A 17,480-nucleotide genomic window follows, 5' to 3' on the forward strand; every position below is an offset into this window, starting at 1 on the left:
GGTCTTACATCTTTAATCCATTCTGAGCTTATCTTTGTGTGTGCTGTTAGGAAGTGTTCTAATTTCATTCTTTTACATGTAGCTATCCAGTTTTCCCAGCACCACTTATTGAAGAGGCTGTCTTTGCCCTATTATATATTCTTGCCTCCTTTGTCAAAAATAAGGTACCCATAGGTGCATGGGTTTATTTCTGGGTTTTCTATCTTGTTTCATTGGTCTATATTTCTGTTTTGTGCCAGTACCATGCTGTCTCAACTGTAGCTTTGTAGTATAATCTGAAGTCAAGAATGTTGATTCCTCCAGCTCCATTCTTCTTTCTCAATACTGCTTTGGCTATTCAGGTCTTTTGTGTTTCCATATGAATTGTGAACTTTTTTGTTCTAGTTCTGTGAAAAATGCCACTGGTAATTTGATAGGGATCACATTGAATCTGTAGATTATATTTGGTAGTATAGTCATTTTCATAATATTGATTCTTCCTACCCAGGAACATGGAATCTCTCTCCATCTGTTTACATCATCTTTGATTTCTTTCATCAGTGTCTTATAATTTTCTGTGTACAGTTCTTTTGTCTTCTTAGGTAAGTTTATTCCTAGATATTTAATTTTTTTATTGCAGTGGTGAAAGGGATTGATTCCTTAATTTCTCTTTTTGATTTGTCATTGTTAGTATATAGGAAGGCAAGTGATTTCTGTGTACTGATTTTGTATCCTGCAACTTTGCTAAATTCACTGATTAGCTCTAGCAATTTTCTGATACTATCTTTAGGGTTTTCTATGTACAGTATCATGTCATCTGCAAACAGTGAGAGCTTTACTTCTTCTTTTCTGATCTAGATCCCTTTTATTTCTTTTTCTTCTCTGATTAGTGTGTAACTGAGACTTCCAAAACTATGCTGAATAGTAGTGGTGAAATTGGACAGCCTTGATCTTAGAGGGAATGCTTTCAGTTTCTCACCATTGAGAATAATGTTTGCTTGCTGTGGGCTTATCATATACGGCCTTTACTACGTTGAGGTAGATTCATTCTATGCCCATTTTTTGAAGAGTTTTAATCATAAATGAGTGCTGAATTTTGTCAAAGGCTTTTTCTTCATCTATTGGGATTATCGTATGATTTTTATCTTTCAATTTGTTAATATGGTATATCACATAGATTGATTTGCATATAGTGAAGAATCCTTGCATCCCTGGAATAAACCCAACTTGATCATGGTGTATGAGCTTTTCAATGTGTTGTTGAATTCTGTTTGGCAAAATTTTGTTGAGGATTTTTGCACCTATGTTCCTCAGGGATGTTGGCCTGTAGTTTTCTTTTTTTGAGTTGTCTATGTCTGGTTTTGGTATCAAGGTGTTGGTGGCCTCACAGAATGAGTTTGGAACTGTTTCTTCCATTGCAATTTTTTAAAGACTTTTAGAAGGATAGGCATTAACTCATCTCCAAATTTTTGATAGAATTCTCATGTGAACCCATTTGGTCCTGGGCTTTGTTTTTTGATCACAGCTTCAATTTCAGTGCTTGTAATTGGATTGTTCATAATGTCTATTTCTTCCTGGTTCAGTCTTGGAAGATTTAACTTTTCTAAGAATCTGTCCATTTCTTCCAATTATTCATTTTATTGTCTTATAGTTGTTCATAATAGTCTCTTATAATCCTTTGTATTTCTGCATTGTGTGTTGTAACCTCTCCTTTTTCAATTCTAATTTTGTTGATTTGATTCTCTCTTTTTTTCTTGATGAGTCTGGCTAAAGATTTGTCAATTTTGTTTATCTTCTCAAAGAACCAGATTTCAGTTTTATTAATCTTTACTATTGTTTCTTTCATTTCTTTTTCACTTATTTCTGTTCTGATCTTTATGATTCGTTTCCTTCTGCTAATTTTGTTTTTTGTTGTTGTTCTTCTTCTTTTTCCAGTTGTTTTAGGTGTAAAGTTAGGTTGTCTATTTGATGTTTTTCTTGTTTCCTGAGGTAGGATTGAATTGCTATAAACTTCCCTCTTAGAACTGCTTTTGCTATACCCCACAGGTTTTGAGTTGTGTTTTCACTGTCATTTGTTTCTAGGAATTATTTGATCCCCTTTTGGTTTCTTCAGTAAGCTGAAGAAATTTCTTCATTATCTAGAAATGTATTGTTTAATCTCCATGTGTTTGTGCTTTTTACATTTTTTCTTGTAATTGATATCTAGTCTCATAGTGTTGAAGTTGGAAAAGATGCTTGATATGATTTCAATTATCTTAAATTTACTGAGATTTGATTTGTTACCCAAGAGATGGTCTATCCTGGAGAATGTTCCATATGCACTTGAGAAGAAGGTGGATTCTTTTGCATTTCGATGGAATGTCCTGAAGATATCAATGAGATCCATCTCATCTAATGTATCATTTAAGACTTGTGTTTCCTTACTAATTTTCTGTTTTGATGATCTGTCTATTGGTGTTAGTGTGGTATTAAAGTCTCCTACTATTGCTGTGTTACTGTCAATTTCTCCTTTTATGTCTGTTAGTGTTTGTCTTATGTATTGAGGTGCTCTTATGTTGGGTGCATAGTTATTTACAATTGTTATTTCTTCCTTTTGAATCAATCCCTTAGTCGTTATGCAGTGTCCTTCCTTATCTCTTGTAATCTTCTTTATTTTAAGGTCTATTTTGTCCTATATGAGGATTGATACTCCAGCTTTCTTTCACTTCCCATTTGCATGGAATATATTTTTCCATCCTCTCACTTTCAGTCTATCTGTGTCTTGAGGTCTGAAGTGGCTTTCTTGTAGACAGCATATATATGTGTCTTGTTTTTGTATACATTCAGCCAGTCTGTGTCTTTTGGTTGGAGCATTTAATCCATTTACATTTAAAGTAATTATTGATATATAAGTTCCTATTGCCTTTTTTTTAACTGTTTGGGGTTTGTTTTTGTAGATCTTTTTCTTCTCTTGTATTTCCTGACTATGTAAGTCCCTTTAACAATTGTTGTAAAGCTGGTTTGGTGGTACTGAATTCTCTTAACTTTTGCTTGTTTGAAAAGCTTTTGATTTCTCCATCAATTTTGAATGAGATCCTTGCCAGGTTCAGTAATCCAAGTTGTATATTTTTCCCTTTCAGTACTTTAAATATATCCTGCCATTCCCTTCTGGCTTGCAGAGTTTCTGCTGAAAGATCAACTGTTAAACATATGGGGTTTTCCTTGTATGTTACTTGTTGCTTTTCCCTTGCTGCTTTTAATATTCTTTGTGTTTAATCTTATTAGTTTGATTAGTATGTGTCTTGATGTTTTTCTCCTTGGGTTCATCCTGTATGGGACTTTTTGTGCCTCTTGGACTTGATTGACTATTTCTTTTTCCATGTTGGGGAAATGTTCAATTATAATCTCTTCAAAAATTTTCTCATACCCTTTCTTTCTCTCTTCTTCTGGGATCCCAGAGGTCTCTGAGATTATCCTCAGTTCCTTTCATTCTTTTTACTTTGTTCTGCTCCTCAGCAGTTATTTCCACCATTTTATCTTCCAGCTCACTGATCCGTTCCTCTGCTTCAGATATTCTGTTATTGATTTTAGAGTATTTTTTTAGAGTAGTTTTAATTTCAGTAATTGTGTTGTTTGTCTCTGTATGTTTATTCTTTAATTATTCTAGGTCTTTGTTAATTGATTCTCTGTATGTTTATTCTTTAATTATTCTAGGTCTTTGTTAATTGATTCTTGCATTTTCTCCATTCTGTTTTCAAGGTTTTTGATCACCTTTACAATCATTAATCTGAATTCTTTTTCAGGTAGTTTGTTTATTTCCTCTTTTTTTAATCTGGGCTTCTGTGTTTCTAGTTTGTTCATTTGTGCTGTATTTCTCTGCCTTTTCATTAAAAAAAAATTATTGTGTTTGAGGTCTCCTTTTCCAAGCCTTCAAGGTTGAATTCTTTCTTCCTTTTGGTTTCTGCCCTCCTAAAGTTGGTCCAGTGGTTTGTGTAAGCTTCATATAGGAAAAGGTTTGTGCTGAGTTTTGTTTTTTTTGTTTTTTTTCCTCTGATGGGCAGGGCTGAGTGAGGTGATAATCCTGTCTGCTGATGACTGGGTTTGTATTTTTGTTGTGTTTGTTGTTTGAATGAGGCATCCTGCACACAGTGCTACTTTTGGTTGGATGATGCCAGGTCTTGTATTCAAGTGGTTTCCTTTGTGGGAGTTCTCACTATTTGATACTCCCTATGAAGAAAGCTGATCGCTGAAGAATTGATGCTTTTGAACTGTGGTGTTGGAGAAGACTCTTGAAAGTCCCTTGGACTGCAAGGAGATCCAACCAGTCCATTCTAAAGGGGATCAATACTGGGTGTTCATTGGAAGGACTGATGCTGAAGCTGAGACTGCAATACTTTGGCCAGCTCATGCGACGAGTTGACTCACTGGAAAAGACTCTGATGCTGGGAAAGGTTGGGGGCGGGAGGAGAAAGGGACGACAGACAATGAGATGTCTGGATGGCATCACCGACTCTGTGGACATGAGTTTGAGTGAACTCCGGGAGTTGGTGATGGACAGGGAGGCCTGGCGCGCTGTGATTCATGGGGTCACAAAGAGTCAGACACGACTGAGCGACTGAACTGAACTGAACTGATGGTTAGTTCTCTGGTAGTCTAGGGTCTTGGAGTCAGTGCTCCCACTCTAAATGCTCTGGGCTTGGTCTCTGGTCAGGAACGAAGATTCCACAAGTGGTTTGTTGTGACATTAAGTGAGATTAAAGCAAATACCCAAAAATGAGAAATCAAAGGTGAACCCCAGACAAATAGCAGTTATAAAATCAGGCAAATAATAATTAAAATAATGGAATATACACATATACATATACACCCATAAAGAAAACCAAAACAGTCCAACAAAAATAAAGTACAATAGATTGACCCAGCAAACAAAGGAAACCAAAAATGATATCTACCAGTTAAGAACAAGACTAACTAAAGCACAAACTGGAAAATAAAACTAAAGCAAGGTACCAAGTGGGGAATAAAGCAATTAAAATTTAAAAAAAACTAACAAATATGTTGAGAGGAAAGGAAAGAACATAAAGAAAGAATAGATATGCAAAGTTAAATAGAGATAGAGAAAGAAGATTTATATATATTAAAGATTAACTGCAAGGGGAAAAGAACAGTAGGAAAAGCAAACAAAGGAATAAATGTAGAAAAAATAATAGGTTTAAAATTTTTTTTTAATTAAAATATAGAAAGAGAAAAAAAAGTACGAAAAAAATAAATAAAAGGAAAACTCCATAGAACTGCAAAAGGCCAACACAGAAGCAGAGGTTTATAACAACAAGAAAAAGTTTAACTGAAAAAAAACTCAAAACTTTAATTAGATTCCATAGTGCTAGTAAAATTAACAACTACAACAGAGGAAAAAAACAGAAAAACAAATCCTAAAGAAACTAAAGAAGAAGTCAAAATATATGAATAGTAAATATTTTTCTTGAGTCACTGCTGTTGGGGTCCTTTCCCTCGCTGGGAGTCATAGTCCACCTCACCCCCTTAGGGTGCCTCCCAACACTGTCCTCATCTCTGGACCTGCTGTATGGGCAGCTCAGATTCTAATCTGGTCCTAATCCTATGTGTTCTTGCCTCCAATGTCCACAGCTATCAGAGCTAGTGTGTTTTCTTTTGTGAGAACTCTCAATGTCCTTATATTCCATAGACACAGAGTCTGCCTAGTTGATCTGCTACTTGTACAACTGGTGCAAAGGTTTTGGGTCTTCTTCCTTAGTCACACCACCCCTGGGTTTCAATCGTGGTTTTATGTTCAACTCTGCATGTGGGTCGTCCACTGGGGTTTAGCACCTGAGGCTCTCCTGGATGGCTTGGGTTTGCCCCTGTGAGGGCCAGGTGTGGAGGTGGTGCAGCTGCTTGGGTCACAAGGGTTCTGGCAGTACCAGGTACTCAGGGAAGTTGGTAGCTAGGACAGCAGGAAATATAGTGCTCTAGGAGGGTATGGCAACCAGTATTGGACAATACACTCCAGTATTCTTGCTTGGAGAAGCCCACTAACAGAGAAGCCTGGCAGGCCACAGTCCACAGACAGGGTCACAAAGAGTTGGACACGACCGACGTGACCCAGTGTGCATAGACAGAAGACGTTTTTTGCTTGTGGCAGCTCTGCCCCTGTGAGCATGTAGATGGTGCAGCTGCTTGGGTCGCAGGGACCATGGCGGCGCCAAGTATGTAGGGGCATGGACTGCCTCCGCCGCAGGATTTATGGCCCTATCGGAGTCCTTTTTCGAGCCTCTGGTAGCTGGCAATCAGAAGGCCTCTTTGACCAGTCTTTCTCCATAGCTCCGCCCATTCAGGCACTTAGAGGGCTCCCTTGCCTGGGGTCCTTCTCTGTTGGTCAGCTTGTCAGGCACATAGAGGGGGCCCCCCTGGCTGAGGTCCTACTCTGTAGATCGGCACATCAGTCACTTAAAGGAGCACCCTGGGTAGGGTCCTGGTCTGTAGTTCAGTGAGTCAGGCGTTTGATGGGCCAGCCTCTCTATTGTTCAGCTGTGGATGCTGGCGCGTAGGGAGAGAGAGACTATGGTGATGGCTCCAACCCCTACGTGTGACTCAGCAGTATCGCCTTGCTTCCATGGCTTCCTGGCTTTCCTCCACAGGCATTTCCCACCACAATCTCCTCCCTCACATCCCCTGGATCTATCTCTCCACAGCCAACAGCAGCGCTCACCCTGGGATTGCTCAACAATCCATAAACTCTAGCTCCCAGCCGCTGGGCTTTTCAGGGGACCAGAGTTCCTGCCCAGTGTATGTATGGCTGTGGCAAGGACTGTCTGATTCTCATTCCATTTAGGCTGCCACAGATCAGATGTTTCACTCTCAGCCTTAAATGTTTCCCCTCTGACCCAGACAATTGCCCCGATGTGGGGATTGGACACCTGTTTCAGATCCCCCACTCACCGAGGGCAGGTACAGTTTTACTCCTGTTTTCCGCCCCCTAGTTCCTTTGTCCTACGGAGTTTTGCATGGTTCTATATATTCTTTTCCAGTGGTCATGTATTCCTGTCTGCTCTCAGCTGTTGTTCTGCAAGCACTTCTGTGTCTGAAGGTGTATTCCTGATGTATCCATGGAGAAAGATGTACTCAACGCCCACCTATTCTTCTGCCATCTTATTCTCCTCATCTGGAATACATTCTTAAATAAATGTGGTTATGTTATACATCATTGTAATGCACATTTCTCACTTTATACTTTTTTGCTAATGACATTATTTGCTGTTTATTTTATATTTATTTTAGACCAGGGAAATGATGTTAGACAAAAAGCAAATACGAGCAATTTTCTTGAACTCAAAATGGATCATAAAGCAGTGGAGACAACTTGCAACATCAGCAACGCATTTGGCCCAGGAACTGCTAATGAACATACACTGTAGTGGTGAGTCAAGAAGTTTTGCAAAAGAGACAAGAGATGAGGCGGGCCATCAGCAGTTGACAGCAAACAGTTCCCAGAATCATCAGAACTGATCCTTTCATAACTACAAGAGAAGTTGCCGAAAAACTCAATGTTGACCATTCTATTGGCATTTGGCATTTGAAGCAAATTGGAAATGTGAAAAAGCTTGATAAGTGTGTGCCTCATGAGCTGACCACAAATCAAAAAAATCATTTTTTTGAAGTGTCATCTGTTATTCTATAAAACAACAAAACATTTCTTGATCAGATTGTGATGAGCAACAAAAAATGGATTTTATATGACAACCAGCACCAACTGACTCAGTTGCTGGACCAAGAAGAGGCTCCAAAGCACTTCCTAAAGCCAAACTTGCACCAAAAAAAGGTTATGGTCACTGTTTGGTGGTCTGCTGCCAGACCGATCCACTAGCGCTGCCTGAATTCCAGCAAAACCATTACATCTGAGAAGTATGCTGAGCAAATCAATGAGATGCACCAAAACCTGCAACGCCTGCAGCTAGCACTGGTCAACAGAAGGGCCCAATTTTCCTCCAGAACAACATCCAACCACCTGTTGCACAACCAATGCTTGAAAAGTTGAACGAATTGGGCTACAGAGTGTGCCTTATCTGCCACATTCACCTGACCTCTTGCCAATCGACTACCATTTTTTCAAGCATCTTGACAACTTTTTGCAAAGAAAATGCTTCTACAACCAGCAGGACGCAGAAAATGCTTTCCAAAAGATCATGAACTCCTTAAAGCACGGATTTTTATGCCACGGGAATAAACAAACATTTCTCATTAGCAAAAAATGTGTTGATTATAATGGTTCCTATTTTGATTAATAAAGATATGTTTGAGCCTAGTTAAAATGATTTAAAATTCATGGTCAAAAACTGCGATTGTGTTTGCACCAACGTAAGAGCACTTAGGGATGCTCCAGATTGGTTCAGTGGTGACTGGGACTAGGCAGATGGATAGGAGGATTTTTCCTTTCTTTCTGTGGTAAAACTTCTACAACAAAATTCACCATTTTATCTAGTTTCACTTTATAAAGTGAGACCATACAGTGAATCTATCGAAATACTGAGAAAGCAAATAATTGGAGGTCCTGCTTTTGGGAGCACACACTGCTTCAAAAGGCGGCATATGTCCCCAAGAACATAGGGGCCCTAGGTCCCTAGGAAGAAACATACTAGTTAGATGCAATTTGAATTCAGCTTCGCCATGTACTAGCTCTGAGACCATAAGTAAGTTATTTCTCAATGCCTGTTTTCTCATCTTTACAATGAGGATAAAAAATTGTTCCATCTGCATGGTTGAGGGCATTAAGATAGGTAAAGCATTTAGAAGAACGTCTGGCTCTTTGTAAGCACACAATAAATGTTATTAAATATTACTGTCATTGCCGTTACCAGATCAGGAGGCATTCATACAGCCTGCTGCTGCTGCTAAGTCACTTCAGTCGTGTCCGACTCTGTGTGACCCCACAGACAGAAACAGGAACTGAGTGAAGCGGGGAATTTGGTGAAGGTGCGGGCGCAACGAGCCACGCAAAGAGGTGCGGCCGTGAGGAGCTACCCCACGCCTGAGGCCAGGGCCGGCGGCCGAGAGGAGCTACCCCACGTCCAACAGGCGGTGGCTGCGCGGGCGCAGGAGGGCCGAGAGGAGCTACTCCGCGTTCAAGGTCAGGAGGAGGGGCCTTGAGGAGATACCCCTCGTCCAAGGTAAGGTACAGCAGCTGCACTTTGCTGGAGCGGCTGTGAAGAGATTTTCCACGACCAAGGTAAGAGAAACCGAAATAAGACGGTAGGTATTGCTAGGGGGCACCAGAGGGCAGACAAACTGAAATCATAATCACAGGAAACTAGCTGATCTAATCACATGGACCACAGCCGAATGTGGTCCCCTGGAGAAGGGAATGGCAAACCACTTCAGTATACTTGCCTTGAGAACCCCGTGAACAGTAACAAAGGGCAAAATGATAGGATACTGAATGAGGAATTCCCCAGGTCGGTAGGTGCCCAGTATGCTACTGGAGCTCAGTGGAGAAATAACTATAGAAGGAATAAAGGGATGGAGCAAAAGCAAAACCAATACCCAGTTGTGGATGTGACCAATGATAGAAACAAGGTCCGGTGCTGTAAAGAGCAATATTGCATAGGAACCTGGAATGTTAGGTCCATGAATCAAGGCAAATTGGAAGTGGTCAAACAGGAGATGGCAAGAGTGAATGTCGACATTCTAGGAATCAGTGAACTAAAATGGACTGGAATGGGTGAATTTAACTCGGATGACCATTATATCTACTACTGTGGGCAGGAATCCCTTAGAAGAAATGGAGTAGCCATCATGGTCAACAAAAGAGTCCGAAATGCAGTACTTGGATGCAATCTTAAAAATGACAGGATGATTTCTGTTCGTTTCCAAGGCAAACCATTCAATATTACAGTAATCCAGGCCTATGCCCCAACCAGTAATGCTGAAGAAGCCGAAGTTAATCGGTTCTATGAAGACCTACAAGACCTTTTAGAACTAACACCCAAAAAAGATGTCCTTTTCATTATAGGGGACTGGAATGCAAAAGTAGGAAGTCAAGAAACACCTGGAGTAACTGGCAAATTTGGCCTTGGAGCACGGAATGAAGCAGGGCAAAGGCTAATAGAGTTTTGTCAAGAGAATGCACTGGTCATAGCAAACACCCTCTTCCAACAACACAAGAGAAGACTCTACACATGGACATCACCAGATGGTCAACACCGAAATCAGATTGATTATATTCTTTGCAACCAAAGATGGAGAAGCTGTATACAGTTAGCGAAAACAAGACCAGGAGCTGACTGTGGCTCAGATCATGAACTCCTTATTGCGAAGTTCAGACTTAAATTGAAGAAAGTAGGGAAAACCACTAGACCATTCAGATATGACCTCAATCAAATCCCTTATGATTATGCAGTGGAAGTGAGAAATAGATTTAAGGGACTAGATCTGATAGATAGAGTGCCTGATGAACTCTGGACGGAGGTTCGTGACATTGTACAGGAGACAGGCACCAAGACCATCCCCATGGAAAAGAAATGCAAAAGAGCGAAATGGCTGTCTGAGGAGGCCTTACAAATAGCTGTAAAAAGAAGAGAGGCGAAAAGCAAAGGAGAAAAGGAAAGATATAAGCATCTGAATGCAGAGTTCCAAAGAATAGCAAGGAGAGATAAGAAAGCCTTCCTCAGTGATCAATGCAAAGAAATAGAGGAAAACAACAGAATAGGAAAAACAAGAGACCTCTTCAAGAAAATTAGAGATTCCAAGGGAAATTTTCATGCAAAGATGGGCTCGATAAAGGACAGAAATGGTATGGACCTAACAGAAGCAGAAGATATTAAGAAGAGGTGGCAGGAATACACAGAAGAACTGTACAAAAAAGATCTTCACGACCAAGATAGTCACGATAATGTGATCACTGACCTAGAGCCAGACATCTTGGAATGTGAAGTCAAGTGGGCCTTAGAAAGCATCACTACGAACAAAGCTAGTGGTGGTGATGGAATTCCAGTTGAGCTATTTCAAGTCTTGAAAGATGATGCTGTGAAAGTGCTGCACTCAATATGCCAGCAGATTTGGAAAACTCAGCAGTGGCCACAGGACTGGAAGAGGTCAGTCTTCATTCCAATCCCAAAGAAAGGCAATGCCAAAGAATGCTCAAACTACCGCACAATTGCACTCATCTCACACGCTAGTAAAGTCATGCTCAAAATTCTCCAAGCCAGGCTTCAGCAGTATGTAAACCGTGAACTCCCAGATGTTCAAGCAGGTTTTAGAAAAGGCAGAGGCACCAGAGATCAAATTGCCAACATCCGCTGGATCATGGAGAAAGCAAGAGAGTTTCAGAAAAACATCTATTTCTGCTTCATTGACTATGCCAAAGCCTTTGACTGTGTGGATCACAATAAACTGTGGAACATTCTGAAAGAGATGGGAATCCCAGACCACCTGACCTGCCTCTTGAGAAACCTGTATGCAGGTCAGGAAGCAACAGTTAGAACCGGTCATGGAACAACAGACTGGTTCCAAATAGGAAAAGGAGTGCGTCAAGGTTGTATATTGTCACCTTGCTTATTTAACTTATATGCAGAGTACATCATGAGGAACGCTGGGCTGGAAGAAGCACAAGCTGGAATCAAGATTGCTGGGAGAAATATCAATAACCTCAGATATGCAGATGACACTACCCTTATGGCAGAAAGTGAAGAGGAACTCAAAAGCCTCTTGATGAAAGTGAAAGAGGAGAGTGAAAAGGTTGGCTTGAAGCTCAACATTCAGAAAACAAAGATCATGGCATCTGGTCCCATCACTTCATGGGAAATAGATGGAAAAACAGTGGAAACAGTGTCAGACTTTGTTTTTTTGGGCTCCAAAATCACTGCAGATGCTGATTGCAGCCATGAAATTAAAAGACGCTTGCTCCTTGGAAGGAAAGTTATGACCAACCTTGATAGTATATTAAAAAGCAGAGACATTACTTTGCCGACCAAGGTCCGTCTAGTCAAGGCAATGGTTTTTCCCGTGGTCATGTATGGATGTGAGAGTTGGACTGTGAAGAAAGCTGATCGCCGAAGAATCGATGCTTTTGAACTGTGGTGTTGGAGAAGACTCTTGAGAGTCTCTTATACTGCAAGGAGATCCAACCAGTCCATTCTAAAGGAGATCAATCCTGGATGTTCATTGGAGGGACTGATGCTAAAGCTGAAACTCCAATACTTTGGCCACCTCATGAGACGAGTTGACTCACTGGAAAAGACTCTGATGCTGGGAAAGGTTGGGGGCGGGAGGAGAAGGGGACGACGGAGAATGAGATGGCTGGATGGCATCACCGACTCTGTGGACATGAGTTTGAGTGAACTCCGGGAGTTGGTGATGGACAGGGAGGCCTGGCGTGCTGTGATTCATGGGGTCGCGGAGAGTCGGACACGACTGAGCGACTGAACTGAACTGAACTGAACTGTTGTTTGCCTTGGCCGTTCTCCCATTTGTAATGAGCTATGGTTGGAAGTGTGGTTTTTGCTATCGCTAAAACAGTACTTTTGTTTGGGCAGCCCCCCTGTCCCACCTGCACCCCCTTCCACCTTCACCAGGACGAATGCACAGTTCCAGATCTGGGGCTCTGATACCCTCTGTCCAGACCCTTACTTTGTGGCAGTTTGGGCATTATTGTTAGCAGTAATTTATTGACGGGATGACAAATTCAAATGGCTAGGGGACCTGAGATATAATTCTGCTTCCTGGGGCTCTTCTCGCTCTCATTAGCCCCGCCGAGGCCACAAAGGCACGAGGAATGAGGGGGTCCCTTGGTTACCGTGGGGCACAGTGTAATGTACCTCAGCCTGTCCTCACGTCTCGGTGTGGTCAGCCTCAAACGTGGGCTGCTTTCTGCACCTTCCAGCGAGGCAGTTCTCCACTTTCAACACGCCAGGGACAACAGTGGGGCCTGTCAGCCAGGGACGACCCCCGAGGGCTGTGCGGACTCACATATCCCCAGCGAGGGCGAGCGGCGGCCGGGTACCGGCGTGAGGGCCGGCAGGTGTCTGCCTACCTCCCTGCCGGATGTGGGGCGAGGGAGGAGCCCGCGGCCACTCACTACGTCCCTCAATCCCTGCGAGGAGTTGGCTAAGACCTAGACACGCTGCGAAACGCGCTCGCTACTAGGTTTTCCTCGTTTGGCAACAGGACTGGCGCCTCAGCTTCGCCCACTCTGGGAAGCTAGGCAACAAGCTGCTGATTGGCTGGCCGGAGGGAAGAGCGAACCAATCAAAGCCCTCCCCAACGTCCGCGTTCTGGGAGAGGCGTTAACAGAGCGGGAGAGGGAGGGAGGGGCCGGCGGGGGCGGGGCCGGGGCGGGGCCGGTGGGGCTGACGGCCCGGGGCGGGGCCTGGAGGCGGGGCCGGGGCAGGCCTGGGGCGGGGCCGGGGCAGGCCTGGGGCGGGGCCGGGGCAGGCCTGGGGCGGGGCCGGGGCAGGCCTGGGGCGGGGCCGCTGTGCCCGCCCCCTCCCTCCTGCCGCTGCTGCCCCAGCGCCTCGGGTTCTTCAGTCTGAAGGTCTCTCCCGCATTTCTCAGACTTCCCCCACAGCCTGGCCGACGGCAAGGCTGGTGCAGGCTTTTTTGAGCCATTCTGGAGGTTCTGGGTTTTTGGAACTTCCTCGGCCGTCTTTCCAAAGCCCCTCTGGATCTGAGCATTTGTTTTCCCACGTTTGTCACTAGGGCCCTCCTGTCTTCTTATCTGTATGTGCGCACGTCCTTCTGTGTCTCACCTCCCTTCTAAAGCCAAGTTAACCATCCCTTTTATTACTCAGTACCTTATTGGCCGCAGCCTCCTAGACTTAGTAGAGTATGCATTTCTGAGGACATACATTGTGAACTCGGTAAGATAAAGCATTTCGAATAACCTTGTTCCCCACCTCAGTGCACACAAACATACACACACGTACAGATTCAAAGAATTTAGTACAGCAGCAACAAGATTAAGACTCAACAGACGGCTACAGGGTACGTACGATCCAGATCTGCCTTTTACTGGCTGTGTGACCTTGAGCAGATTCTTACCTCTCCGAACCTCAGTTTCTACCAATGAAAAATGCTACTGATGGTAGCACCTACTTTCTAGCATTATTATGACAAAATGTCTGACATAATGCCTAATAAAGTATATTATTTTAGGTATTAATAACGAAGGAAGGAGTATTCCTTTCCCACGTATACTCTCAGTCCTCCATTCTTGGTTTAGGTGCTAGAGGTAGGAACTAGATTCTAGGAACACGTAAAATTTCTATCATTAAAACAATTTAAGATTCAGCACGTTCTCATAGTCCCCAGCCTTCACATGGATCCTGCTTTTAGCTCATGAATTTTATAAAGGGAAAGACCTATTGGCAAGATAGGATTATTTTTTTCCTCAAGAACTTTTATTCAAATTTGTCCCTCTCAAAAATTTTAGAACAGCAGCATCTGAAGATTTACAATAATCCCATTTTATAGGATTTAACATTCTCCTTTTGTCATGGCCTTCTAAAATGCCGTACCTGATCCCTCCATATACTTACATTAACACCAAGATTTGATTGTTTTTCCTAAATCTCTTCTACTGAAGTCCTTTCCTGTCTTCTCAGAAACTCATCTCTTCTGCCGTCTTTGCTCTCCTCCAAATGCTACACTCTGGTCCATAGATTTTCCTCAGTGAACACAAAGACTGCAACTCAGTGCTCACAGACCCCTGATGGTCATCCTGACATGTTCCATCACCTTCCGTGCCCTGCTGATGCCAGAAGTGACCTTTGTTGATGTGTTGTGTTGTTAAGAACAAAAGTGATCATGTCTGGGACATCTCAGTAATGCCAAATGCTGGGGACAGGGAGGATGCCAGGTACACAAGGATGCAACACAGAGCATTGGGGTGTAATTCAATGGGAAGCCAGTAGACCTGGGTTTCATTGCTGAGTTTGTGCCATTAGGGGCAAGTCAATGAAGTGTTTAGTCTCAACTACCCTATCTGTAACATGGGTAAATCAGACCTGTCTCCTTACTTTATAGATATTTGGGGAAAATAGAGCATACTGTTGAAGGTACTTTATATTTTGGGGGGAAAAACGGGTGTGTGTGTGTGTGTAGCAGTCTATTAAATCCATTTTATGCCAGTATTTACATTTGCCCCCCAAAATATGTTCTAACAGTTTTTATTAAGTCTTATGAACCCAGTTTTGTGCTGTTACAGGGTATATGACACAATCTCTACCTTTAAAGAATTTACAATCTGACCAGGTTGCTCAACTAACACATGAAATGATGTGGGTACTGACTGTGGGATCCCCACGTCTTCTGTCTTACAATAAGGGATGATCTGGTGGTGTGACAATGGAGCCGATATGTGGCTGTGCCTTACTCCAACTAGCACATCTGCTGGCCTCTTACCTCTCCCTTTCCATCCTTGGTGGAGTATAGGGTCTCACAAGCCAGCCTCTCTGCTGCTTTCGCCAGTGTTCACCAGCCATGGCCTGATGCTTTGTGACCTGAGTTTGGGGAGATGCCAGTGTATTCACAGGGGTCTCCTCTCCTGCTCACTTTTGATGCTGCCCTTCACTTATACTTTGTGTTCCTGATGCTTTCCTGCCTGTACCTGCCCACTGACTCTGCTTACACTGCTTACAAAACTGATGTGGAGTGCCATCACAGTCATTGTAGCTATGACAGCTGCTCTGGAGTGGGCTTTGGGTGGGGCACTGGGGGTGTTCTTCCTCTGTGCTCGGCAAAAGAGGCCATTTCCCTTCACTTTTTGCAAGAAGAATGGTGCTAGTATACACCTTCTAATCTCTATTTGCTCCCCAGGCCAGGTAGACTAGAAAAGATGCAAGTTGCTTACCTTTCCCCACAGCACAGAATCCTGTTTGTGGGCTCCCTCAGCCTTCCTGGTGGAGGGAGCTAATCTTCGATTGAGGGAGGACCAGTTCTGTTGCAGCATGCTCAGCAGGCAGACTCCAGCTCCAGACTCTCAGTGCTGGACCTCTTCTTTTTGGGGACTGTCAGCAAAGCCTCAGCATAGCCTCTAAGAAGGAATAGATCAGTGTAAGCAATAGATCATCTTTGACAATAAAAGATGGGCATGCAAATTAAAATAAATATCAATACCATGTCGCATCCATCAGACTGTCCAAATTACTAAAGTCTGAAGCTACTGGCATTATGGGGATGTCGAAAAATGGAGACTCAGGTACAACTGGCATGAGTACATATGGTGGCTCAGATGGTAAAAATCTGCCCATAGTACGGGAGACCCAGTTTCGATCTCTAGGTCGGTCGGGAAGAGTCCTTGGAGAAGGGACTGGCTAACCACTCCAGTATTCTTCAGTATTCTTGCCTGAAGAATTCCATGGACAGAGGAGCCTGACGGGCTACAGTCCTTAGGGTTGCAAAGAGTAGAACAAGACTGAGCAAATAACACTTTGGAGAGTGGTTTGACAGCATCAAGTAGAGGAAAATTTGTTCATACTTCGCAACTTAGCAGTTCCCTCCTGGGTGTATATACACCAGTGGTTGTTAACAGGTGGCACTCCTCCCCCGCCCCCCCCCCCCCCCAGCCAGGGAACATTTGGCAACTGTGGAAATATTTTTGATTTGGACTGGGGAGGAGACAGATGCTACTGGCATCTAGTGAATAGTGGCCAGGGGTGCTGCTAAACATTCTACAGGCAGCCCACTCTGTCCCCCCACCCCTTCTCAACAAAAGATTATTCAGACTCAAATGCCAGTAGTGTACTGTTAAGGAATCCTGATGTAAACTCTGGAGAGACTCTCAAATGCAGTCTCAAAGAGACAGGTAAAAGGAGGTTTACTGCATTATTTGTTTCTAACATTACAGTATTGAAAATAATCTAAATGTCCCTCAAAAGGAGAATAGAGAAATAAAGTATTTCCATAACATGGTTAGAAGGAATGAACTGGAATTTGCAAGAATCAATATGGGTAAATCTTGAACACAGCGTTCACTGAAAGAAGCAGAGTAATACAGAGTGCTACTGTGTGAAGTTTACAGACAGACAATTCTCTACTTTGCCTCTGGATGTACTACACGTTAGTTTTTGTTGTCTCCACCAAATTCCACAGCAAGAACCTGGAGACCTTTACATTCATTCTGCACCAGCAATTAATATTATCTGTCTCAGGGTTTTGCATAAAGAAAAAATTTGTTGAATGATTGACCTGTGCTCATAAAAGACATGACAATGATTTGCCTTCTTTTCTTGCCTTCCCTCTATGATCTGCCTTTCTGCCTGTCTTTCCATGGCTCAATTTAGAGAGGGTCCTGGAACTTGGATGATAAAACACTGAATCTTCATTTTTCATGCTGCTAACTGAAATTTAGCATTCCAGTTATGAAGGTACCAACTTATATCAATGTTAGCAACCTGAAGCCCACTGAACTTGGGTGTATTTTCGTATCGCGCCACAGTCACTGAGAATACTTAGAAAAGGCACTTGTGCTCGTCAGCACTGTGAAATACCTGTGGTCAGACTTGTTGCTGGAT

Source organism: Moschus berezovskii, chromosome 17 (assembly GCF_049115385.1).
Source record: "Moschus berezovskii isolate FMDL1 chromosome 17, NW_MosBer_1.0, whole genome shotgun sequence".
Classification (NCBI taxonomy): domain Eukaryota; kingdom Metazoa; phylum Chordata; class Mammalia; order Artiodactyla; family Moschidae; genus Moschus; species Moschus berezovskii.